The sequence below is a fragment of the Pezoporus flaviventris genome, unplaced genomic scaffold (assembly GCF_033815535.1).
Source record: "Pezoporus flaviventris isolate CSIRO_AGI_PZ_B2104156 unplaced genomic scaffold, CSIRO_AGI_Pfla_v1 ptg000001l, whole genome shotgun sequence".
In the NCBI taxonomy this organism is placed as follows: Eukaryota; Metazoa; Chordata; class Aves; order Psittaciformes; family Psittacidae; genus Pezoporus; species Pezoporus flaviventris.
This window is the reverse complement of record NW_026892549.1, coordinates 16,975,836-17,002,829: the sequence shown is the minus strand read 5'-3', so window position 1 is coordinate 17,002,829 and position 26,994 is coordinate 16,975,836. Positions and strand designations below refer to the sequence as shown.

The window sequence follows — 26,994 nt, the reverse complement described above, 5'->3', positions numbered from 1 at the left end:
TACTTAATGCAACACACTTTAAGAGATAGGAATTTCTTGCAGTCAGGTCTCAATTAAGAGATAAAAGACAAAAAGTGCAAAGCACTTGATAAAGCTCAGAATACAAGGACCGGCATGGAAGTGCTTGAAGCTGTCCATAGCGATAACTGGATAGTCAGCTGGAATCTTCTTGAAATGAAGTGGGTGCTCTAAGTTATCAAATTCCACATATGGGGAAATTATTGCTGCCCACAGGGGTGATTAACACTAACTCAGTGGGTCAGAAACAAGCTGGGATAAAGGTGAAAACTGTATCTGACTATCAACACCAAATACATCCATTTAGAGAAAGATAGTGGTATTTTTTTTGCTTCTCTATATATCTTCAGTTGCGCAGGTTGTCAGGGTAGTCACACAGTAGAAGCTGCATATATAGAGTGTGCTGTATAATGTGCAAATTGCAGTGCACATTAAAATGTAATCTATTTTAATAAGTCATATTAAGATTACATTTTAGATAATTGTATGTTTATCTTATACAACAAATATTTGCCCTGCTGTATATATTCTCTGCCTCTGTCACTGTCTCTCTTTTTAAATTACAAGTACCAGCACCAAAAGAGAAAACAACATAACATTTAACTGATATAATGAAACAATCAGCTGAAGCTCAGGTAATCAAACCTAGGAGGTGATGTTGGACTCAAAAATCACCTCATTGTCACCAACATCCTGGCAATGTCAAGGAGCTAGGGCTCCTGTTCATCTCTATGGCAAGTCCATGGGTAATGAATGGATGGATGTTGGGGCTGGGTTGGGCTCACTGAGATGAGTCAAGAATGTGGGGTCCAAAATCATCCCTGCTGTAGGCAGGTGTAATTAAGAGCACTCCTGGTCACTGAGTGGGCTCCTTGCCCTGGGTTTTAGGGCCTCTGGTGGCCCATCCAGGGGTGTCTCTGGTTGCCCCTATGAAATGGAGGTTCCTGCGTCCCTGTCCCACAGACAACACTTGGCTACATACCTCACTTGTGAGCAGCCCCATGGCACCTTCCTGCTCCTCCTGCAAAATCCTTGGAGCTACCATACTGTCTGTCTTCAGATCCCTTCTTAAAAGGTCACCTGTGTCATAATTCCTACAAAAAAATCGGCAGTGGGAAGGGAGCTACTGTGCCAAGACCACCGCTGCTACACTGGCCATCATCCTTGCTGGGATTTTTCCTGCTCTTCTACTCCTGTGCTCCACCACCAGGCATAAGGCTGCCATTTTTTGGGGGGCATTGGTCCTCTTTGTTGTATAGTTTATACAGTACCCAGCATAGGAGAGCTCAGCCCTCTCCCAGTTACTACTAAAGTGAAAATACAGAAGAGAGAGATCCTGTAAATAGGATTCAGAGGCCTGGATTAAGATGGCATTTGATACTTAATTGTGAAATTATTTGAGTACAGGTTCAGGAGTAGCATCACCTGTGTGCCCTTTTCAGGCTTTTGTGGTTTACTCATCTCATTCCTAGGTCGGTGGTTGGTTGGTTGTTTTTTTTTGTGGTTACTGCTGCTCACTGTCTTTTTGTTTCCTGAAAGCTGCAAAACTGTTTGAGGTTTTTATTAGCTGTATCAGCAAGACAGGAGTTGATTAGGAGTTTATACCTGCATTATGCTTCAAAAGTGATCAGGACAATAACTGCACCACTGTCTATGTACTATGCTGTACTACAGTAGAGCCATGATCCATATAGTCTTTCAAAATGGTATTACTCCCATGATTTAAATCATTAATGTATAATAAACTGACAATGTTTGCTTTTACCTTTTAGTCAACAGAAGCTGAGAATTCAAATAAAAAGATTCCTGGGTATCGGTTGCTTGAACATTCAACTGCTAATCTCTTCTTACTAGACCATCACAAATCCTGGATGCCCATCGCAGCTGTGGCAAGTATCTGTTTTCTGCATGCACTATACAAGTTTATTCAGCCTCAGAGCCCAACACCCTCATTTGCTTGTTTTTTTCCATTTCTGATAATTTTTTTTTCCTACTTTCTCAGATACACAGTAATTTCAAACCTAGTATTTGCTCAGCTGATGGAAATTTAATTGATGACTGAAAATAAGACTAAACATAAGCATTTCTTTTACAAGAAAGTATTCAGGAACAGTCAGATGAGCAATGGTGTCAGCAATGAAACTTTGAGTGAAATTGGCCTGGCACTAGCTGACCCTGGCTGTAATCTTTGTTCCTGTGTATTGGACTTAATGTCAATAGGCTAGTCACTGTGACATCCTTCAGGCTCAGGAACTGAGGGCACCAAGCATCTTCTTCCCTGGCCACAAACAAACCAACAACTTCAAATGCCTCTTAACCTTCATCTCCATGAGCTTCAAAGGATCGGCATGAGATGCATCTTCATTCCTCATAGCAGCAGAAATCCAAGGACAATATGATCAGTGGGCTCAGGGGCTGTGCCTCCTCTTCTGCAAATGTCTTCTTTTATTCCTTTTCCCTTAAAAAAATGAGATAGGAAGGCAGTTAGTATTTAGGTGCAGACCCTTATTTCCTGCAGGTATTTATACCTATGATAAAGTAGATCCAAGTTACTGATGAGAAAAATGTCCAGGGAGACTAAGATCTCACCTGGAGTATTTTTTTTTACATTTGTTTTCTACTTACTGCTTATAGTCAATAAGGGAATGGTTTTGTACCCAGTAACCTTTCCTTCTTTTTGTGTTTTTATTTATTTTCCTTTGGCACTCTCTCTTTTTGCTGTGAAAACTGCACGTAAATACCAATGTTGAAGCAGTGCCAGGTTTGAATAATTTAGCATTTCTGAGTCAGGATGTGCAGAATGTAAGATGACCACCTAACACTTGTGCACTTTATTTCTTTTCATTAACACTGCATCATTAACTCTGTTCCCCCATTAAAAAGAGATGCTGTTATTTGCCAGAGGTAGTGAGGAAGCAAAGGAACAGCTGCAGTTTGTCTGACTGCAGTGGTAACATGGAACAATGAAGGGGACTGATACTCACTGCTACGTGGGATGAGGGTGAGGCTGTTAGGAAATAGTTACACTCAGAGTACTTTCTAGGAGTTGCTTAATATTCCATGGAAGTGTTTTGTGTTGCATGGGCTGGTGCCTGGGGAAATACCATCCACTCCATTGAAAAAAAAAAAGAGGAAATGTCTCCAGCAGCACGTTATACTCTAAGTAAACTCTGAGTAAAGTAAAGGTTGATAAAAGTTGTGTCTTGCTAAAAGGAACTTGAAAGCTTAATTGTGCTCCTTGCATATGTGGCCAGAGGCTGCATAAATCTAGTATTTCAAGTGACCATGTTTATTGCTTGTGGCTACTTGTTTTTGCTCAGGAGATTCAGTTTCCAGCTGCTTAGTGGTACTTCCAGTTGTTCTTCAGACGGCCCTCTGAGTCAGCTGTGTTTCAGGTATGTCTGCAGCTTCTGACTGGCCTGTTGGAAATGCCCACATCTAGCTCCTGGCCTCAGGGCACAGATATTTCTTGGAAGATCTGATAAACCTGCCCATCCCCTGGCCACTTCTCTTGCAAAAAAACTTCTGCTAACTCACTGGTACAGCTCTGGAGTTGCAAGTCCAGATACATCTCAGCCCAAGTTCTGACGGTCAAGAACATGGAGATGTGGTGAGAATTGACTTCAGAGGCAGTAGTGTGGCATGAAAGAACACAAAGGTAGAAACTCAAGCACTGCTGAAGATGATCTTTATTGAACAGAATTGCTACAAGTTTTAACTTTTCTCTAAGCCATTTCAGGTTAAAGGGAATAACATAAATCTCTGAGCCATCAGGACTTTGTTCTCTGTTCAGACAGGAGATCCAGAGTTTGAGGGTCAAGCTCTCGTATATGTTCATCTGTCAAACGATGAATAAGTCCTTCTGCTTCTCCCTGCTGTCACTAATTACTACCTTGTAAGGATGTGCATTCCTCTAGGCAGTAGACTTTCTGGATCTCCAGGGTCTTCTGATGCCATGCTGAGGCATGCAGTGGGAGATCTGAAGCCAGTGTGGGCCTCCTTGCTAGACCACTGTGTGCCAGCAACTTCTCTGGGTGGCTGCTTCCTCAGTCAAGCACAGAGAACAGTTCTTTCTTCATCAGTTCTGTGAACTGTTTGAGGTGTTTGTTTAGGAAAAATGCTGTGCTCTTTTTGACTTGTGTTAGTGAAATGAAGGAAGGACAAAAGAGGTACCAGGCATCTCCTGGAATGTGATAGCTTTGCCATTTATTGCCCTGAGAGGGGCTACCACTTGTGATGCAGATTTGAGAGCCTCTTATTCTCTGCAGAGCCTTGGCCCAGGCTGCATGCAGAAGGATAACCTCAGCCCAGGTTAGGCATGGTGCTGTCTTCATCTTTTATTCCTCAGGTCAACAAGTATCACTGAAATCACTGAAAATCAGCATAAGAAATATCCCTGGAATGAGGGAGAAATGGTCAGTTGTCGAACACTAACTTTTCTCAGTCAAAGGAAAGCTATACCCTGTTACACTGTCTTAATTATATTTAATATTTCCAGCAGGATAGACTGGCACTTCTAACATCACAGCTAATATAGCAGTCTGCATAGGCTTTTGTTTTTCTTTTTAAGGTATAGGGCAGCAAGACAACTCACATTCCAGGGCCTGTTTGATAGCATGCCACAACTTGAGTTAAGCAGGTGGCAGGGTGAAATATAAAAGGCTTGCTAAACAAAGAATTTTTATTTCCTGTTTTGTGCCTGCAGGGGAGGAATTATGAAAGCAAAGCAGAAACCTGACAGCCAAAGAGCATCCAGAATTTTTAAATGAATGGTTTTATTGTTCTTTTATAAAGCTATGCAGATTAATTGCAATTTACAAATAAAAGAGTTTTTTTACAATGATGGGCTGTTAAAAAAATTAACAAATGACAAAATCATAGACTCATAGAATCATAGAATGGTTAGGGTTGGAAAGGACCTTAAGATCATCTAGTTCCACCCCCCCTGCAATGGGCAGGGACACCTTACGCTAAATCATATCACCCAAGGCCTCAAGAAACTGGTTTCTAAAGGTGCCTGAATAAACTGTTTTCATCCTCTCGACTCTAGTCAGGGCACTCTGAAAGTGGCAAAGCTCAGTTAGAGGGCAAGCTTTTTCATCGAAGGCAGTGTGAAACTATACACGAGCGACGGCAGCTTCATTTTCCTGTTTTGGCTTGAAACACTGGCAGCTGCCTTAGCAGTGTGCACGGCTTTGGATGACCCCCACCAAAGGCTCTGGTCCCCTGACCCCAAGGCTTTACTTCATGTCCTTTAGTAATAGCCAGATGCACAAACCACCAGCTGCACCACAGCCTCCTCTTTTGAAACTGCACCACTTAAGCAGTAAGCACCCCTTGCATTTCTGAAATTAATAAAGTTAGTTTGAACCTCAAATGTCACTTATTTGCTTTCCTGTTTTCATAGGTGATTTCACTAAGCAGAAGTACTTGCTAATCCCACATTCACATAGATAGAAGGTCAAAGTTGGTCAGTGAGCCAAGAAATACCATATCAGGGTTTCTTTCCTCTCCAATTGAAAGAGGTATAAATTGTGGAATTAGTGTATTGATTGAAGGCTACAACTTCAAGCAATCAGTTTTTCTGGCTTGACAAGATTATTTTATCCTACTTTTCTTTTATTATTATGTGTTGTATTTGAGTCATCCTTCAGGCAGATGAAGTGACAGCTTGATTTAACTCAATAAAATCCACCAGTTAGGAAACCTACTGAGCCGAACAAAAGATGAAAACGACTGCAAGGGGAAGGTGCACAGTTAGTGTAAGCAAGCATAGCATGCTGAAAAAAGACAATATTAACTGAAATTATGCCCTAATCAATGCATTTCTATGGAAACTTGGGAGAAATTTGTAAGACCTTCGTGCTGGGCCAGTGAACAGATAATGCTGCCTTTCTTATAAAAAAGTAAAAATAAAATTTCTGCAACTGAGTATAAAAACAATACTTTCGTTGTAGCTGTGCTTTTGTGTCATTGCAAAGAGCTGGATAATATTGCTTTTCTGGCAAATTTGAAAGGAAATGCTTAACCAGGGGGTTACGGTTGTGTGGTAATTAAAATAATATTGAGTCTTTGGAGAGTAGGTCTTTGCTTTGGTACATATCAACAAGCACAAGGTTGTGCTACTGTCACAGACACAGGACTACAAGCTGAGCTTGTCAGCCGATGAGGGGATGGCGGAGGAGAGCCAGTGCTCTGCCCCAGCGGCTCCAACCAAGAGGCACAGGTGGTCTGTCAGTCTCCTCCGGACTGCCTCGTGCTCACCTCTGCTGCAGCAGTGAGTCCTGGCATGGCTGGTCCTACTGAAAGTGCTAAAGCAATCTGCAATAACCACAGAGGATCAGGAACACACTCAATACATTGCAAAGCAATGTTCTGATGCTAGCCATAACCTCCCATCAAGGAATTGTCATCGACTGTTTCACCAGGGAGGCTAGAGGTACCTACTAAACTGTGTCTTTTTTTGTCTGCATACAACACTTTTTGATCTTGGTCCTGTCCGAGTTGATCTGTGGAGTAAATAGCATAGAAAAAGGATTATATATGGTAATGATCTCTTCTTTTTGCTGTTTGCCAGATGTCCTGGTACTCATTCAACCCAATTCTGAAAATGTGTTTAAACTGAGGCCCAAATAAATTACTCCTTTTCACTTTATTCACATGGGAGATAAAGAAGGTACTGTACAATAGAGAGTGTAATACATTACAGGAAAGTGGAAACTTGCTGAATGAGTATCTGAAGTGTACCATGTTGGCTCTTAGTGCGAAGATGAGGGTGGCCAAGGTGTAGCAGACATTATCTGCAAAATACGGTACAGACATTGCCTTTGGATTTCAGTGATGCAGCCTTATCCATTCATACTAATTTCTCCGTAGATGTGAGTGGAAAAATTTTAAAGTGATGTGTAAAAAATAATGTTAGTGTGTTATTTGTGAAGACAAAATAGGAAAGGATAACTTATCTTTGTAGTTGTTTAGTCCTATTTCTAATGACGCTACTTTTCCCATCTCCCATCAGAAGCCTCCAAGTCTTCTCTGACTAATATTCTGCCAGCTGTCCTGGTCACCCAGAGTTTTTCTCCTACCTCAATGGAGACCTGCCAGTGATCTTTCTCTGAGTGAAAGGCTTGCGGGAACACACAGAGCAAAGTCAGCACCCTGTCTTGCACCGAGGTTGGCAGTTCCAGGTGATGTCTTTGCCACGCTGCCTTGCTAGAGTTGTTAAAAAGGAAAGTGTTACCTGAAGCAGAGCTGGACAAGTTCAGGGATGGGGGAGTTCTTCAGTCTGCCCTTCCCCTCCTGGAGGCCTCAAATACCATATTTTGATCATTATTCTTTACTGTGAGGATGGTGAGGCACTGGAACCGATAGCCCAAAGAAGTGGTAAGTGCTCCATCTCTGGCAGTGTTCAAGGCCACATTAGACAGAGCCTTGGGTGACATGGTCTAGTTTGAGGTGCCCTATCTATGGCAGGGGGCTTGGAACTAGATAAACTTAAGGTCCTTTCCAACCCAAACCATTCTATGGTTTTATGATTCTATGATTATTTTATTTGGGTGATGAGCTCAAGGTCAAAATCACCCATGCTAATTCATAAATAATCTCTTGCTAAGTTATATTTTAGAATTTGATTTGATTTCCTGGTAAGTTTGTTGTTTGGTTTGGTTTTTTTTTCCACTTAGAAGAGTATTTTGTATATGTGCATTCTGCAGTCTTCACGTGTGTTAGAATTGCTTTAAAAATTGCTTCTCACAGTATATAAATACATACAGAATCTTCCGCTTTAAGCAGTATTCCCATGACTAAGAACAATTATTGCAGACCAATTGTATAACACTAGCATAGTTTGTCTGGCCCTATTGCAAATTATGTCTGGATTCACACTTTCCCTGCCTGTTCCATTTCAGTTCCTGTCATTAAGTGATGTAAAAGCTGGGAAAGGACAACTCCCATTTAGGGTTTCATGTGAAAGAGTAGACTGCTGCATGATTGTTTTAAAAAACATGGTTTGTAACTTTCAGGGGAGTTAAGACCATGCATTAACACTCATTAACTTGTGTGTAATTTCTTCCACCCAACATTTCTTTACCATTTAAAATTGTTTTCATCTTTCTGAGGAAGAGCATATATTGTCATGATCTCCTTAAACTGCAGTTTGGTAAATGACTTGTTTAAATTTAAGGAAAAGAGGTTGTTGATAAGTATAGTTTTCTAATACTCTTCCTCAGCTGTCATTTACTTTGACTAAATTTATTTAAACCACCTTAACCTTTCAGAGAAAGGCCAGGAGATGTTTAAAAGAATAATATGTGTCTGACATTTTGGTTTACCAAAAGGACACCATCATAATTCTGTAGTGCCTCTGTTAAAAATAAGCTAAGAAAAGAAAACTAAAATCTCTTTTTCTTTCTGCTTAATTTTGAAAGAATGGAAGAAAATTTGATTGATAGTTGCATTAGAAAGTGACCTGCAAAGGTAATCACCAAATGCATTGATTTGTCACTGTGCCAGGATGTGCAAAGTATCTTCCGCATCTTTCACTCTCTGATAGTCACCTTAGTGTTTTACTATTAAAACATGAGGTTTTTTGGTGTTCTTTCTGGTACCGACCATTAACTTTTCCCACGGCTCCCACTTCAGTGTGTCACAACCAGGCGTGACTGTGTGCTCTTCACATCATCATGTGAAGGAGGAGGTACGGGCTGAGCATAGGTCTGAGCAGGGAATCACAGCATTTATAGAATGGTTTGGGTTGGAAGGGACCTTAAAGATCATCTAGTTCCAACCCCTCTGCTACAAACAGGGAGATTTTAAAAATACTTGATGGGTTTTTAATATTATTTCATTGTAAACACTCTTTACTTTCTATTTTTGTGTGCACTTTGATTGTTTTGTATAACCTAGAACTGTGTAAATAAGTATGGAGAGTCTAGGTGACTGCCCCTGGTTTGCAGAAGTGTGTAACTGGGTGACTCTGTGTTGAAGCTTACAAAGCACTTTGTGCTGCAGGAAAGCCATGTGGCAGCTGGTTCTTCTTCTTTTAAACTGGAAATATCTTCTACCTTTGTACTTCTACCTTGGGAAATACAAACCTGGGTCAGGTTCCGGACATACTCTGTCTGGCTTTTAGAGACACTTTGTAGTAATTTCTATTTAAACACTCCAGGTCTCAGGAGCTTATTGTCAAAAAAACTTTACAAATTAAAGAAATAATTTTCTAATTATTAGTAATTTTAAGAATTGAAAATATAGTAATACTAGTAATTTTAGAGTTATAGAGCTTCTTTTACTCATGTTGCTCTTGTCAAACTGTGAATTACAGCTGTGTATCAATGGGCAACTGAGGTACAAAAAATTTTACTCATAGTTTTGTTCTCCTGTGAATTCAGGTGCAAAGTTACTAAGTAAATTCAACTAAATCCCCTGTTTTTACTGTTTTTTGGCAAATTTGGAAGACATATCTGAATTTTAGCGCTCAAAGAAGTGGCAATACATGGAACAAGACTTTTCCATGTATATGACATTTTTTTTTGTTTTGTTATCATCCATAGGCCTTGTGAGAACTACACAGGCAGTGTGGTGATTGTGGAGGGCTGTTGCAGAAGAAGGTGATGCAGGAGAGAGGAGTTTAATACGCAGTGCCAGCCAGTTTCCTCAGTTTGTGCTGGGTGTGCAGTTGTGGTGGGTTAGAAAAGAGGCCTTAACATAACTTTAGCATTTATTATTGTGGGAAACCACTGGGTTTATGTCTGCCTGATAACATCACTGTCAGCACAGACAGCCATGTCTGATAAACACGGTAGAACCTGGAGCATGCTGCTGTGTGACTTTATCAAGGGTTTTCAAACCCTGGTCAGATAGAATGAGGTATTTTTGGTAACAGGACAGTCCCATGTTCTTTTTGTCACCCTCTATGTACAGTGGCAAAAGCAATCTCACTTCTAATGATGCATCATTCCTGCACAAATGACTGCATCAGATGTTTGTGTACAGAAAAGCTGTCTGTGCTTGGAGATTTTTTTGTAAGTCAAGTGGGGTGGGAATAAGCAGGGTGAACAGGAATCAGGAATTGTTTCCAGCTTTGGAGCACATGACTATGTATAACTGATAAAGGATCAAAGGTATTGTTTGTTTTCATTTTTATGAAGTGATTAGGTGGTAGTAGATAGTAACTTGCAAATAATCAGGAAAATAGTGCCTTTTCTTTGAATTGATATTTTGTTGTTGTCTTCTTGGTACAACAAATGTTTTAAGCTCTGTTACTCTAAGGGCTCACTTACACATAGTATTTTGATTGTATTGTATTTCTTACTGAGAGATTTTATTTTTATTTCTTTGTAGAGTTCAAAAGGCTCAGTGATGTCAAAGGCATCACTATCCCACACCACCATTCACATTATTAGCATCATTTAATTTCAACAATAAAACAGGATAATGAATTCCTTTAGATGGTGAATACTTCATGACATCCAAGTTTTCCCCTCTCTCTCTGGACAGAACAATAATTCTGCTCAGATGCAGATCCCTGGCTAGCAGGCATTCTTTAATGGACATATTGTTCTTCATTGAACTAATACTTCATTAGGTGCCCTAACCTTTCCAATAGTAAGATGCAAAAGATAACAAAATTCATAACTGCATGGCAAAAAAATGAGTTATAACAGCATGGATATATGCGTTCATTTTGTTTGCTGTTATATACTGATATATTCATTTGCCACTGAGGAGGTCCAGGGCTGGAATACTTGCCCTGTTAAGACTTTCTTGGGTAGGTGGTTTGATTAGCCTGGAGAAGACAGACCTATGGGGTGTCTTATCAGCAGTCCTGCCCGTACTCACAGGGAAGTTATTGAGAGGATGGAGCCAGGCTTTTCACAGCGACGCATGATGGAGCCTGAGAGGCAGCAGGCATAGGCTGAAATGGACCACTCAGTGGATAAAGAACTGGCTGGATGACCACACGCAAAGAGTTGTGGTCAATGACTCAATGTCCGGCTGGAGACCGGTAGTGAGTGGTGTCCCTCAGGGATCGGTGTTGGGACTGGTCTTGTTCAATATCTTTGTCGCTGACATGGACAGTGGGATTGAGTGTGCCCTCAGCAAGTTTGCCGATGACACCAAGCTGTGTGGTTTGGTTGATATGCTGGAGGGAAGGAATGCCATCCAGAGGGACCTTGTCATGCTTGTGAGGTGGGCTGATGCCAACCTTATGAAGTTTAACCATGCCAAGTGCAGGGTCCTACACCTGGGTCAGAGCAATCCCAGGCACAGCTACAGGTTGGGCAGAGAAGAGATTCAGAGCAGCCCCCTGGAGAAGGACTTGGGGGTGTTGGTCGATGAGAAAATGAACATGAGCCGGCTTCAGTGTGCACTTGCAGTCCAGAAAGCCAACCGTATCCTGGGCTGCATCAAAAGGAGCGTGACCAGCAGGTGGATCACCAGGAGGTGATCCTGCCCCTCTACTCTGCTCTTTTGAGACCTCACTTGGAGTATTGTGTGCAGTTCTGGTGTCCTCAACATAAAAAGGACATGGAACTGTTGGAACAAGTCCAGAGGAGGGCCACAAGGATGATCAAGGGACTGGAGCACCTCCCATATGAAGACAGGCTGAGGAAGTTGGGGCTGTTCAGCATGGAGAAGAGAAGGCTGTGTGGAGACCTCAGAGCAGCCTTTCAGTATCTGAAGGGGGGCTATGGGGATGCTGGAGAGGGATTATTTATTAGGGGCTGTAGTGACAGGACAAGGGGTAATGGGTTCAAACTTAATCAGGAGAAGTTTAGATTAGATATAAGGAGGAAGTTCTTTACTTGTAAGGGTGGTGAGGCACTGGAATGGGTTGCCCAGGGAAGTTGGGAATGCTCCGTCCCTGGCAGTGTTCAAGGCCAGGCTGGACAGAGCCTTGGGTGACATGGTGTCCTGGGTTCAGGGTTCACACCTTTAGTGTGAGGTGTCCCTGTCCATGGCAGGGGGGTTGAACTAGATGATCTTAAGGTCCTTTCCAACCCTAACTATTCTATGATTCTAAACAAGAGAGATTCAGGGTGGATATAGAGAAAATTCACTGCAATTTGAATTCAGCAAAGGAGTAGAACATGTTGCCCAAAGAAGTCTCCATCTTCAGAAATTATTAAGCCTAGGCTCGCTGAAGCCCTTTTTTGATCCTGCTGCTGACCTGTCTTTCAGCAGGAGTTGGAACAGGTGACCTTCTGAGGTCCCTTCCAACCTGGATTATTCTAGGATGCTCATTTATTATTTAGAGTGAATGAATTACTACTTCGGTCATATTTGAAACTGTGTAGATAAATCAATATTTTTTGACTGTTGAATTTGGAAAGAAGTTCGGATGCATCAGGTGTGTCTATGCTTTACATCTGTGTTTACATAATGCAGACATATTTAAACTACCTGGGCCCTGGGGTGTAAAGTAGCAATGGTGCTGGTAATTTCTGAATAAACGTATCAGTTCTGAGTGTACCTAGCTTCAGTAAGTTAGGAATAAGCTTTTCCATTTTTTTCTAGGAAAAATATCTGCACAGCTTGTTTTAATCTCATCTTTCTTGAGATTTGCAAATTGAGACGGACTCTCCAAGTTCAGCTTGACTGTGGTTTTGGTTGCCCCTCATCACTTGTGGGTGTAAAAGATGCTGGTCTAAGGTTTTGGATTTATTTGGAGAGATAATTTACATGGTAATGTGCTATGCCCTTACCCATCCACTTGTTTTGTGTGATGTGGCCCGAGTGCATAAATAACGTTATCTTGAATGTGCTCCAACCCTGCATTTATACAATTTGAAGTGTCTGTTTTCAAGCGATTAAAATCCTCTCTTTCTTAACTCTGACCCTTCCTCACCAAGACAAAAAACAAATGCAAAACTTTTTAAATACTCACCACTGCAATTAGATTCCTTACCCATGGTGATCCTCTCTTGTTCTTCTTACAAAGCCAAGGTCTCTCTCTTCAACCATGAAGAGCTGGTTGGGCTGCTCTGGGTAGGAACAGATGGCAGAGCCCACCCGGCCATGCACTGTCCTAGTGCTGATGACAGTGTTACGTGGGGCTTTGACACTTGCCTGCTGCTGGCTGCGCTGGTGTGGGTGCATGGACAAGGGTACTGGTGGTAGTCCTAAGTACAGAAAACCAAATTGTGCTGGTAAAAGCCTTTTATGCTATTTCTCCATAGTTATTCTAATTTGATCAAGAGAGATATGATCTTTGGTTCTTGTAGAGAAATCTGGGGTAGTGCCTCTGTCTAATATATTTGCCTTCAGATAACACCATTAGCTCCTCCGCTCTGCTAGTATGATGAAGGCCTACAACACCCTATGAAGTGAGCATAGAAATAGCTTCAAATATGGTTGATAATTTCTGCAAAAAAATGTTTTCTTCTATTAAATAAGCAGATTTAAAAAATCTTTAAAGTGTATTAAGGTATGGATACAAAATTACAGAAATCAAATTCTTCAAACTTGAGACCACGACTGGAGTTACACCCTTGCCCTTCTGCCCTTCCCAAAAGTCATGTGAATTAAGGACAACGTCAGCTGTGACTCTGCATTTCTCTGCTTTTGTCAGTTTGTGTCACAACCTTAGCATTATTTAAATGAACTTTTCTTTTTTTTTTGTACTTAATATCCATATTCAGGTATTCAAGCCATAATTTCTGTTAGTAAAAGTGACATTTTGTAAAGTTCATTATTTTTTTTACAGAGAAAATTTCAGGCCCTTAAAAAAATAGACATTAAATAATGGAACGGCGGTGTCTCCAGGCTAGCCGTCATCCCTACAGTTTGTCATTTTTATACTTGAATTCCCATGAAAAAGAAGTTTGATAATACCTGGGTTATTTAGCCTGACCTGTCTGCCTGACCGCCAGGGAACTGCATCCGTCAGAGTGAGCTGCATCCCAGCACCTTAGCAGGGTCTTTGGCATCCCATGGGCACCCTTGACTACATCTCCTTTGGCACTTTTACATGGCATTTTTCATGATGCACCATGAAAACCTCTGTCAGGTTGCCTCCAGTGTTGGTGTTAGAATTGTACAGCACAGCGTGAGCACGGTGAGCTATCTCATCAGCAGAGCTGCCCATCTCATTTGTAGGTGACATGCACAAGCCAGTGCCTGTGGGTGAGCACCTTGGTACTCCAGCTATTGTAAAATAGTGTCCATTATTAATCATTGTTATTGCATAGAAGAAAAGGGAAGAATCAAATAATTTGACATACAAAGGAGAAGTGAACTAGAGGGACATGCCATCTACAGGCTCTTCCAGCAGCCACCCCATGCAGCAATTTGGCCATTTACACATCATTGCTAGCATTCCCTTTTGTTCATCTTGTAGCAATGTAATATAAAAACTCAAAAGGAAATAGTTGTGCTTCCATGTACTTTTCAGTGACATTGCTTTTCTTTGGAAGAAGATTGTGTTCACAAAGGGAAGTCCACCTTTTGTACATTTATCTCAGCATTAGTTTGAAAGAAGGGACAGAAAAAGGCAGGATTGCCTATTTGTGTAATATTTTTAGAACCAATTGTAATGTTAAATTTATTCCTGTTGGGAAGACTATAAGTGTACGCACAGCCTATTTCAGTTTGTTAGCAACCTTTGTTCTGTGCCTACCTTTCTGTGGTGGTTGATAGCTGCAAACGCTGAGCAAGACCAGCACATGCCGATGCTGCTTTTTCTAACCATTCCTTATTTTTCTGCAGCCAGAAGTGTGCTAAGCACCAGAGCAGCTCTCCCCAGCCATTTAGGTGATGCAACTTTGTCAAGCACATAATACCAGTGTCTGAATATCTGACTCGGTTTGAGCTGTGTTATGTTTCCCTTCTCAGGAAGCAGCTAGCAGGTCAGTACCACCTTCCACCATCCCCTTAGCGAAGCCATTTCAGTCCTGAGAACTGCATGCACACCAGTTTCGGATGTGATACAGTGGAGGGCAGTTGCTGAGAGCAGGGTGCTGCTGTGTGAGGGAGCTGTTCATGATGCTGTGAGGCAGGCAAGGAAGGCTTCAGGAAATTCTTTGTTTTCCAGGAAGAAATGAAATACTGGTATTTCATATATAAATACTGTTTTTATCCGTATGTAAATACTGATATTTTGAGGTCTTTTCCCTTGCAGGAAGACAACCAGAAGGAAAATAAATTCTGCAATACTTTTAGGGTCCAGTTACACAGATCCCTTATGATTAAAAATAATCTGTTGTGTGTAGTGACTGATATTAACAACAAAAAAAAAAAAAAAAAGAAGAAACCTAAAACATTCCTGATAGAGTATATTTAGCCTACAAGTAAGTGGAGTAAACTTTGTTGTCACCAGAGCTGATCATAAAGCTCAAAACTGAGTTTAGGTGGAAATGCTATGTTAATACTGAATTGCTGGTCTTCTGTCATTCTGTGTTTTAAATATTTTTAGAATTAGGTCCTCTTTTGAAAATAGTTTATAAATTTTAAGAATTAAATGCTTCTTTGTCTGTGAGCTATTCCTGTCTCTTCAACAGGTATTTAAGATCACATGATAATGTATTTAGGGTTAGTTAATGATATAGTTCTAAAAGGTGTTAGTTGCCTGAAGAAATACGTATTTCTGTCAAACACAGCAAACACGCATGTTATGTTTTCCTTCTCTTCTTCATTACTACATTAGGAACCCTTTTTTTTTTTTTCTTATCTTGAGGAAATAATTTAATCTACTGTGTCCATTGGTTTTAATGGGCCACAACAACTCCCAGGTACTACTGTAATTTTTTCTGATACAACTATTTTTGTGCAAGAACATCATATTCATGTATTGCTTGGCCTTCAAAAATGTTGGCAAAAATCAAGTAAATGCTTGCTTAAAGTTATATTTCTAGGAGTAATAGATTCAGTTCATTCTTTCTGTAGTTCTTGGTTATTTCTAAGGAAGCCTCAAGTTAATGAATATACATTCTCCAACTTGTTCCAGTATTAGAAGTACCAAAGGCATGATTTCATACACTGGTAGTACTTCCTGTTCAAGTCCCCAAACACCAATTCTAAATCTACCACATTAATTAATGCCCTATAATACTGTCGTGACAATAAATATCCTACTTTTGAGAAGAAACCCCCCCACAAAAGCAACTGAAGATATGAATTTATTCTAAGATCTACATAATGAAGAAAAAGGTCAAATACTGGATGTTTTGTGAGAGCTGAGTAAAATGTCTTAAATGTAGGTAAAACGTCAGAGATTTTTTTTTTTATTTAGCCCTCAAAACATTTTTTCTTTTTTTTTACTTAGAGCAAATACTTTGTTAAATTTTTTATATGTATTATAATTTAGACCCCATATACTTTGGGATGCCTCAGTTCCTGTAATTATATACATCCCACAGCAGTAATTAAAAAAAAAAAAAATCAACAAAAAAACCCCCCACGACTGAAACCAAAAAATGCAGTGCAAAAAAGTTGAAGTGTGGCTGCATTCCTAGCAGCTCGTTCTCCATATGGAGCCTTGAAGATGATCTCTGTATTTCACCTAGGTACCGTGGACAAGTAATGTGGCATTTCTCTCAGGTACATCAGGAGGTGGTGTATATAAAGGCTGCTTTATGTTGAGGTTGGAAATGGCCAGACCATTCCTCAGAGAGGAGATCTAGCCAAGTCTGTCTTGCTAAGACAGTTTTTGCAACTTTGCTTCTCTACATTAAAAAAAAATGAAGAAAATTTTGTGTTTCATGATTTGCAGACTGTGTGAATGCAGGCAGGCAGCTCTGTAAATGAGATATTTGAGAGCATCTTAGGAACATAAAAGCTTGAACATTACAGGACCAGCACTCCTAAGTCACACTTCAACCATGAAGATGGTAGCCTTATGATGAGTCTTATACCAGTAGATGCAATATCCTTTTTAGGTAGCAGTTTTCAAAAAATGAAAGCAGCAAACAGCGTCATAGGAGATAGCGTTGCGAACACTGGGTTTTGATTTTGCAGTAACCTCTGTAGCTCAGGATATGTAACTCATGATATGTTATGAATATTCATTAAAATGTGACTTAAATTTTTTACTGTGTCTTATGAAGAAGTAAGCACAACCTTTTAAATTTGGGAGGTAGCAGTTTACTGGGCCCTGGGGCTGTTACTATGAAATGGCAGTATGTGTAAATAACACCAGGATTTTTCAGCTAAAAGTATAATATCTACAGTTATGTAATAATTATAAAATAGCATATATGTACAGCATCTTCTAGTTATTATAACTCTCATAACAAATGTCGCAGTAATGCACTGTGCTGATACACAGAAAAGCACAGCTAGTCTGACCAGTGATCTGGTCTGTGAGGCTTCACATGTAGACTAATAACAAGTCTGAAAGCACATGAGCTTGATAAGCACAGCCAAAAAAAAGCCCCCACACTCAGAAGCTGTGGCTTTTAACATGTCTGTTTGCTGAGACTTGAGTAATCTTCAGTAGTGTTCTCGGGGTTTTGAACTGGCTCCAAATACAGGCATGGATTACAGTAACCTGCTTTCAAAGGCCAACATGATCTAAGGAGAGTAATAGTGAAATTAACAAACCAATGGACAAGGGGTAAATACCAATCTGAAGATGACTTTGCATGAATGAGATGCATTATTTGTTAGGAGCAACTTCTGTGGAGAGATGAGTAGTCTCAGTTGTTCTGGCTAAATGCTGGCTCAGATATTTGAGGTTTAACTTCGTCAGATAAGTTTCTGAGAACACCTCTCAGTTTTATTGTGTGTTTGTAGTGGGACTTGCTGCTTAGAAGACTAGCATCTCGTTGCACATAGAGCATGGAGTGAGTGTGGTGGCACCTCTTCAGACCTGCTTCAGCTATCCATGGGATTACTGGCTGTTCCCGTGGTTTAGGAGCTCTCCACACCTGGAAGCATTATTCATTCTCCATATCCACAGAGCTCTGTCCTCATGCTCAGTTTTCTGTAGGGTGGCACTTTGCCAGCTTTAGTGGCATTTAAGGAGAACTCTGTGTCAGTGCTTGTAATAGCATGCATCTTTAATGAAATTGCTTGTTAACTGAGAATATAGTATCCTACAAGTAAGGAAGAGGGGAATCTGTTTGTTACACTCTGTGCCCAGCCACTATCACTGGCTGATTTTTTGTAGTATTTAAACGGAATATTATAAGCCTTTGTGAATATTGTAAACCTTTTAAGGGGAAGGTCCCCCTTCAGTTTCAGTGATGCTCCATCAGGTGCCCAGTGTCACATACCTTTTATGACAAACATTTGATGTGACACTTATGCACGCAGGTTGCTCCAGAGATATTTTTATAGGTCACACTAAATATCACACATCCAGCCCTTCAGTCAGGTAGTGGAGCCGTCTGTGATTGCAGCTAATGGTCTTGGAAGTTGCTATGGTTCCTGGTAAACAGCATCCTGTGGCTTCTGCTACCCATCTTTGTCGGGGCAAAGGGGCATATAGCAGTAGGAACATCAAGTGAATTGGTGCCAGTATTAGCTCCAGGTTTCTCCAGACAATCAGCTAGTCCAACTGGCTGTAATTTCTTTTTCATCCTCCCTGTTGGAAACTCACCTGGTATCCAGCTAGCCCAGCAGTTCAGTTCAGCCTGGCTTTCCTAGACATTCAGCAATCGTACAATCCTCCTCATCCTCTACAAACCTCTCATGAGTTGGTGTTCCCTGACCTGCTTTTCCCCAGATAGGTGAACCATTGAAAAAGGAGTACATGGTAGTAAGGTCAAGGAGAACATGAACAGGCAGGGTCTTGAAACACCTGCACATGCTGTAAGGATTAGACCATTGGGAAGGATGTAGCAATGCTAGCTCTTATCCAAACCTCTTGGGTTTGCATGTGTGCCCTGGAGATCTCAGGAGACCTAGTGATGCTTCTGATGTGTTTAGTGTACAGTAGAGCCATGAATGCAATTAAAGGGGGTGTCTTGCAGAGTTTAACCAGTTTTCTTTCCAGTCCTCACCCTGAAGCTGCATCCTGAAACAAAGAAATGTAAAATAGTTTGAAAGCTAGGATGAAAAAAAATTTAATTATTTAAAAGTTTGGAATAGCTTTTAGTATCCTATCATCTTACAGAAGACAACTAAGGACAGTGATAGTTGGCACTTGGAAATTTAATTGCATGCAATAAATATGTGACAGGTTTTAATTTTGTTTTAATAATCTCAAAGATCTATTTTGGCTTATAATTTACAACGTACGTTTTCTTGATATTTCTCTGTTGTCTTCTGTGAGACTCTCAGAGAAGGGGAAAGGAACATTGCAATGTTGAGAGTGAGTGAGCAATCCTCTTTGCTTTGTCTTCCCTCTTCCTCCCAGCCTTGCAGCTTGCTATGGAGGTAATTCAGCACAGAAATCTCTGATTAGCTCAATTTTCAGTTATGCTTTCCCGTCACCTTTAAACAACCACTGCTTAACCCATGTTACAGAGAACGAGTTGCAGATTCAGAAACAGATATCTAGCCAAATATATTCTTCTATGTATTCCAAATAATGCCAAATAGGTTTTATATTTACTTCTGTAGGTTACTATCATACTATATGTGCTGTGGGTGTTTTTTTATCTACATTTGACACCACAGGCACTCTCTGGCAATGTGTCTGTGAACAACTCTAAACATCTTAAATGCCTCTAATATAAATACAGAAAAAACTTCATGCAGCAATTATTAAACTAGCACAAATGTTTCACTGATTTTAACAGCATTTAAGTGGCAGGGTTTTTCTTCATTAAGATAAACAATGGAACTAATTGGAATGCTACAAAAACATCTGTTAAATTACAGGAGTATTGGGAACTCTTCTGTGCTTGAAGTCACCAGAAGAAGCTGTCTGGAGGTGCGGAAGGGCAAACAAACTCGTGCTCAGGTAAATTTTGCTGTACCTTTGAATTTAGGAAACAAATGTCATGTACTGAATTTTAGAAGCACAAAACTTGCAACATGAGAATTGTCAGAATGAGAATCAAAAGAGCTGAAGGGATACTGAGGGGATATCTTTTTAAAAGGAAACAATGAAGAGAGTGTATAGTTATTTATCGTGCTAGGCTCTCATGTGGAAAGTCTTCCTGTACAAAAGTGCCTTCACCTAAAGAGGAAAAAAAAAAAAAGGCTGGATAGGAAGGGGAGCAGAAAGTTTTCCCAGGTATGTCTGTTGGAGGGAGGCACAGACTGTAGGTCTTGCTGATGCACTGAAAAGATCATCCAAGATAGTGATGATGTGTGATGTTTTGCAGATAGTGTGGATGCAATACTATTTCAGTATATGTTCTAGAACCATAGCCATTATATTTTGTAGGCTTTTCTATGGATAATGTGGATTAAGGCAGTCTGTAATGTTTATGAAAGATAGACTATGCTGCCATCATTTTCAAACTGAGCTGGAGTCAACAGTGCTGTGTTATTCTGAAAAAAAACCAACTTCACACAGGATTGTATAAACACAAAAGTAACTTTAAAGACATGGAGTGTCACTTGCTCACAAAGGATAAGACGCCAGCTGTGGTAGAGTACCCAGTTTTAGGCAGCTTCTTTCAAGAGTTAGGAACTGCTGGAGTAAAAAAGCAAAATATGTGATGAGAAATACAGCAAACATGACCTATAGAGAAATGTCGAGAGATGAGGCATTGCTTATTCTACAGGATACTAGAGGAAAGCATATTAACAGTCTTCAAACACATAGAAAAACTGCTGCTGAAAGAGGTGGGGTAATTTGCTCTCCACAATCAGTTGGAAAGGATGGGCATGGTATATGTATATGGTGCAAAGAGCTGTCTTAGGTATTAGGAGTTTCCAGACAGTAAGATGAGGCAAAGATGGAAATAACTGGGGAACACAGGATTCATTACTGGAAGTGCTTGGGACTGACATTGCCAGGAATGTTTTAGGTATGGGTTATGATCTCTGGGTGTGAGTGAAAAGTGGTATTATTTAGAACTCCTATGTTTTTACTACAGAAAGATGTGAGTTAGCTATTCTTTTGGCTCTGTGTGCCCATGAAGTCTATGTAAAGTAACAGCCTCTGCTGTTGGGTGCTTTGAGTTTGACCAGCATCATTCCCCACATTTGCCTTGTTATACCTTTCCAATGCTTTTTAATACCTAGTTTCTTTTGTATTTTCTGTCTGAATTTCAGCAGTCCTCAGCTAGTTAGTGCTCTGCCTTTTCTCCCGATCAACATCACCAAAGAGCCTTTGACATTTTCCTAAACATGGTTTAGTGTATTGAGCTAATCTCATTGGAATTTTTGAGGTTAAAGGATTGATAGTTTTTTCCTTTTTTTTTTTTTAATTTCCTAATAAGCCTTTGTTTTTATATTTTAATGGCCTCCATGGGGTGTACTGTAATGTATTTATTGGTACACATAACCAATGCTGAATTTACATTTTGAGTTTAATTTCTGTTTTGTCAAACTGCCTTTTCATCAGGTACGACCAGTTTAAAATGGAAAAATCCTTCTCCCCTCAGGCAAGAGCTGAAGACTTTTCCTGGGGTGGGAGGAAGGGGCTGTGTAATCCTGATGCTCTTCCTCCTCAGAAGTTGTTTGCTTGCATCAGGCTTCCCAAATTAACAGTGTCCAGACTCACTGTCATCTGGAACTGATGTTAGATTTATCCCAAATTGTTTGAACAAAGCTCAGGAGAAGAGGCGGCTGTCTCCAGACTCACTGTCTATGCCTTTTATCCAGTTCTGACATAATTTATTGGAAATGAGAGGAATTGTTTCTGAACAAGCATCTCTGACAGCTTGGCAGATTGATAGAGAGGTTTTCTGATTTAATCTCTTTTTCTTTTTTTTAAATGAAGCGTTCCTACCACTTGCCAATCTCTCAGGTATCATCGGTGTCATGATATCAGATGTGAGATAGCAAGTTCCTGAATTAGCACTGCAGGGAGGAGGTTATTTAATTTACTGTGGTCTGTCCCTCAGTTATTTATCTTTTTATAAAATACCTAGTTTTTTTTTAGTGACATGTGGAACACATGCAATATAAATTGTATTTAGCCTAGGAAGGGCCCCTCCAGGTCACCTAACATGCTGTAGGTGCTGACCAGACCTAAGCATGCCGTGTCATTTGGGGTCCAATCCTGCAGTGGGGAATGAGAAAATTCTTACCGACTTCCTCAAATAAATACAGTGTGTCTCCTCCCCAGCATCAAAGACATCCTTCAATAGTTCTGTGCTGTAGGAAATCCCATACTTTGCACTAGTTGAAATGTAAAAATAAAGCTAACAATTTTTTTGGGTTTACTTACTGGTGGCATCGCTTAAATAGTGCCTGGGACTGTGGACTCAATGAGGAAAAGCAGTGTGTGGTATGGCTTACTTATCAGCCGTAAACTGCCACTTTAAATTAGTATTTTTTTTTAAAAAAGGTTTCTTTCTTCTTTCAGAGGAAAAAGAAAAATATCTTTCCCCCCCCTCCACAATATTAGTATTTCTGTTTAAAAAACAAGCAGCTTGCCAGAAAGACTTTTCCTCTCATACCTGACTTCTTATTTTTATCTCTGATCCTGTAAAACATGAGCTCAACTTCTGGTAACAGTTTCATGCCGCTCTTGGAATGTAAATATTAGGTACACAGGTGAAATTTAGTAATTTAGTCTCTTGATGTCCTTTGCATGATTTGGTGTATGATGTTAAAATGAATTATAGTAAAAAATTACTTGCACTAAGGAAAAGGGGCATTAAACTAGTTATTTACAATACTCTTGCATCCATTCCTCTTTCCACATGTGCCATTTTTATATAAGATCTTGATTTTTTTGCAAAATGGCTGAATTCCACCCCACAGTTGTGTTGTGAAAACCTGGGTGCCCAGAGTGGCACAGGAACGCCCTGAGGTCTGGGGAAAGCACGCCTGATGGGCATGTGGAGAGCTCTGACACCCTTCATGCCCGAAAGCCTGGATGAAGAGACACTGTAACAGTGCCTTTACAGAAGAGGAGCAAACCAGAATAAGGAATCATGGTGAGGAATGTCATAAACTTTAGGTATATTTTCCAAAAGTGAGTTGTCTGGAAATAATTTTTAAATACTGATGTCCAGCCTGTGTAATTGTGATGATATATCCACTTCAGCTTATGTAACTGTTTGTCAATATTTTAACTGCCAGTTTCCAAGTGTAAAACAGTGAAAATGGAAAATGTACAACCTGAATTACCTCTCTGATAGTTGTTGGTTCAGAGCCAGTGTGGGTACTGGCCAGCATCCTCTCTGTCACAGTATATCTCAAGGGGTGTCTGTGGTTTAAATCCTTGCTTTCTCCACCCCACATATACAAACCACTTTTTTTTTTTTTGCCATAAAGTCACTTTCAGGTATCTGCCTAGTAGAATTTTCGAAGTATTTATTATTCTCTTTCCTAGGTTTCTCCAGATGTTTAGCTACAGGGTACTGTTACTGAATAGATTAGTGCAGCTGGTTGGGAGACTCTGTGCTAAATAAGTAGAGCATCTGTGGTTTGTCTAGGGAGGTTGAATTTCAATTAATTAAATGTGCACCTAACTTTCAAGGATCTTTTGCATTTTAGTTAAACTGACTTCAGAGCAGACGTAAGATTTATTCTTGCCTTTTAAATTAACTGCCGGATCCTTAGCTGATATAATTTGTTGAGCCTCTCTTGACATCAGTAGAGCTCAGTTTACACCAAAAGGGATATGGATCATGGCAGAGAATCAGTCTTTGTATAAGCCCAAGTACTACTTGGCTGCTATAATAGTTCAATGGAAGAAAAGCGTTTATTTTCTTGGAAAGCAGAAGTCTGTTACTTATTTTTTATATTTTGTGTTAGTTTTATTTATGATTATGATAAAATATATCTTTATGAATTGAAGAGGTAACAGTTTTTTAGTATTTTAATTAAAAAATGTTATTTATACTTTTTTATATGTTTATTTTTTGTTTAGTAGAGCAAAAGAGGAAGTCAGTAATTTTTCCGTGGTAAAATGATGTTGGCACAATTATTTATCAGAATCATTGTTGCAGTCTACATCACTTAGGGTTATACCTGTTATGTTTAGATGAATTCCTGCCTTAATACTCTGTCAAAATGTCTTTCATCATTATTCAAAAGTTTGGAAAATGGATTTTTTATGAAAAGGTATTGTAATACTAGATGCTATCAAAACCTTTCCCACAATATCTCCAATAAATTAAAGAGCCTTGTATATAAATATTAGGTGTTGAATAGGATAATTTGGAAAGTATAGAACTGGGCTTATGTTTTTCTCATCTGTATTAAGTTCTTTGAATATGAGTCACTTTACAATACCAGATTGTTTGCTATATTGCTGTTGAAACATACATGGCCCATCTTCCCCTGACTTCACACAAAGTGCCAGTCCTGGATGGGGCAGGGGTTGCACACCTGTATGTGGAAACATTTTAAACCTCTCTTTCTCTGGCTGTTTCCATTCCCATCCATGGACAATGCTTTCCTCTGCAGGGTATTTGGGGCACTTGGCACTTAAGGGACTTGCCTCAATTCCCTTGGTATCCCAAAGTCACTGAGACAGCTAACATGTTCTTTAAGTCATGGGAGAAATCTGCTTGTGAATTTCTAAAGGATGCACCATTCCTCAATGTCTTCGCACATCTGCCAGCTTCTCTTTGGAGTTTTCTCTTGCATCAGGCATCACCAGCCCCCAGGTTGATTTGTTCTAAGAATATAAGCATCTTCTCCCCCCAGCCCTGCTGAAGTCACAGGAGGAATGTGAAAACACTTTTCCCCTCAAAAGGCTAACCAGCCCTTTTCAGATTCTTTTAAATAGGTATCAATACCTGGCTTTTACAAACAAGAGAAATTAGACTTTGTAGCATTTTGCTATTTGAATGACCTACTCAGTGGAATTACAGCAGCAAACTAATCCTTTAGGAGAGATGGCTCTATCAATCTTTGGATTTTTCTAATGTGGAAGCTACTCAATTGCATCTCAGAAATCAGGGAGGTAATTACTCATGCAGACAGCACAAAATGAAAAAAAAAAAAAGCAAGTTCTGCTGAGTATCCCTTTTAGAACAAGCAGTGGAACAAGGAAAACAGCCTCTATAATCAGTCAAATTCTTCCACTAATTTTTCAGGTGTTGAAGGCTATAGTGGGAATACATGCTATGAAAGTTAACAAAGCAAAGTGGCTTTAACAGAGGGGTTTACAAGAGAAAAATGCCTCTTATTAGGCAAACATACTATTTTAGATGTAGTTCCCTACGCTACAACTTCATTGTTTAAAATGAACATGTTCTGAGATAAATACGTTTACAGATCTCTTTGGAGGCATTTTGATACAGTGACAACATCCAACTGTCCAGTAATCAGTGCACCAGGGTAGATGCTGCTTCCCTCTGATGAGTGTCACCAGCCTGCAGATGAAGTTAGGAAGGTACAGCCTCAGAGGAGTACTCACACCCTGCTATCACTGATAAATGATGATGTATTTAATTTTAAAGTCAAGTACTTCTAGATTGATACAGAGAGCATATATAGAAATAAAAAACTTTATTTAATACTAGTTGAAAAAACTGAAAAGAACTAGGGGTTTTGTACATGTTGGATTGCTTTGAATCCTATCTAAATTATCAGTCTAAATATTTTTACCAGGGTTTGATAGACCCTGCTGCAGGAGAGGTTGTGAATAGCTCTGTTCGTTGAGCAAGAAGCTTCTCATCCTGAAAGGGGAAACCTTTCAGTGCAACAGCTAACATGAACACAAGTAAACTTTGTATTTAGGAAGACATGGAACAAATTCTCTGACATGACTCCAAGGAGCCAGTTGTAACCTGGAAAGAGATTTCTCTCTCTTTCACTCTGACTTTGGGCTAACAGTAGCCGCATCTTCATCTAGTTACACCCTATGGTGGCCATCATCAACCTAACTTTTGTTAGTTTTGTTGCAATGATGTCTACTTATGCAACATGCTCTGCAGTTCTTGATTTTCAGTGAAGGTGTTACTGGTAGTTAGTTTGTGAGACATTAAGACTTTTACTTTCCTGTACTATGTATGGCTTCTTTGACAGGCGGGCTTTGGGTAGCTGAAGGCAGGTTTTACTCAGTCTTAGAAGGCTGAGTTAGAGGGAATCAGCTGCCTCAGCCTTTTCCACATCCTTTGTCACCAGATCCCCTGCCCCATTCAGCAGCAGTATTTTTCCTGGTCTCCCTTTTGGTGTTGATAAATGACAAGAACCATGGAACTGTTCAAAAATACCCAGCTCTGAGTCTTCATGGTAAAGTGTAAAATATGCTTTTAATGTGAACCACGTACCTTTAAACATCAGTGAAAGATCAATCAAACACTTTGGGAAGCATTACTGTATCAGAACAGCAGTGACTGCCATGTACTTTTGTTGATGTCAGTGTGGGCCTGTTGGCATATGCAAGGGTCTTTTTCAAAAATTCATGAAGTGAGAAGTGTTACTTTTTGTTTAAATTTTGAGACTCCTGAGGAAACAGGGAGGTAGCAGGGCTGCTATCAAATGCGCCGTCAGTTAGATTAAAAATCAAAGATAGGTTTTTGAATGAATGTGAGGGCCCAGAGGGTATCTTAGACACTTTATGCCAGATGCTAGAGCAGGGGTGAAAGTATGCTCTGTGCCTAACCTGAGAATTCGTACTGCACTTTGCATGTGTTTCAGGCAGCTCAGCTTGTTTGCTCACACGTGGTTCCTAATTTGAAATAATGATATTTGGAGAATACCGATTGAGCATAAATAAAGAACATTAAGTTCCTTAGTTCTTAAAGCTTTCTTGACTTTGGTAGAGTTATGGTAATTTGCACCCATCCAAACTCAGCTGTGAAAGATAGGAGAGGTTTACACAAATTCCTGCAATTGCTTTATGTCCAAGTCATCCCATCTTATAAGTAGGGGCACTGGAACACAATTCTACATCAACAGGTATTTTAGCAGTTGCCCTGTCAGGTAGCAGTTTACCCAACCTTTTTCTTTTTAAAGCAAAACCAAATACTAAGTTTGAAGTACTAAGTTACTATGTTCTCCATT

General features: G+C 40.0%; 1 protein-coding gene and 1 long non-coding RNA gene across 2 annotated transcripts in view; both read right to left on the bottom strand.

Moving 5' to 3' along the window:
• The window catches only part of KCNJ3 (potassium inwardly rectifying channel subfamily J member 3), a 650,962-nt gene that overhangs the window by 298,138 nt on the left and 325,830 nt on the right, over positions 1-26,994 (bottom strand). The window lies entirely within an intron of this gene.
• Positions 4,205-10,864, bottom strand: LOC133282083 (uncharacterized). Its single transcript, XR_009747640.1, has 2 exons — positions 10,721-10,864; positions 4,205-4,414 (listed from the first exon to the last, which is right to left on the bottom strand). It is a non-coding gene; the product is annotated as an uncharacterized LOC133282083 (long non-coding RNA).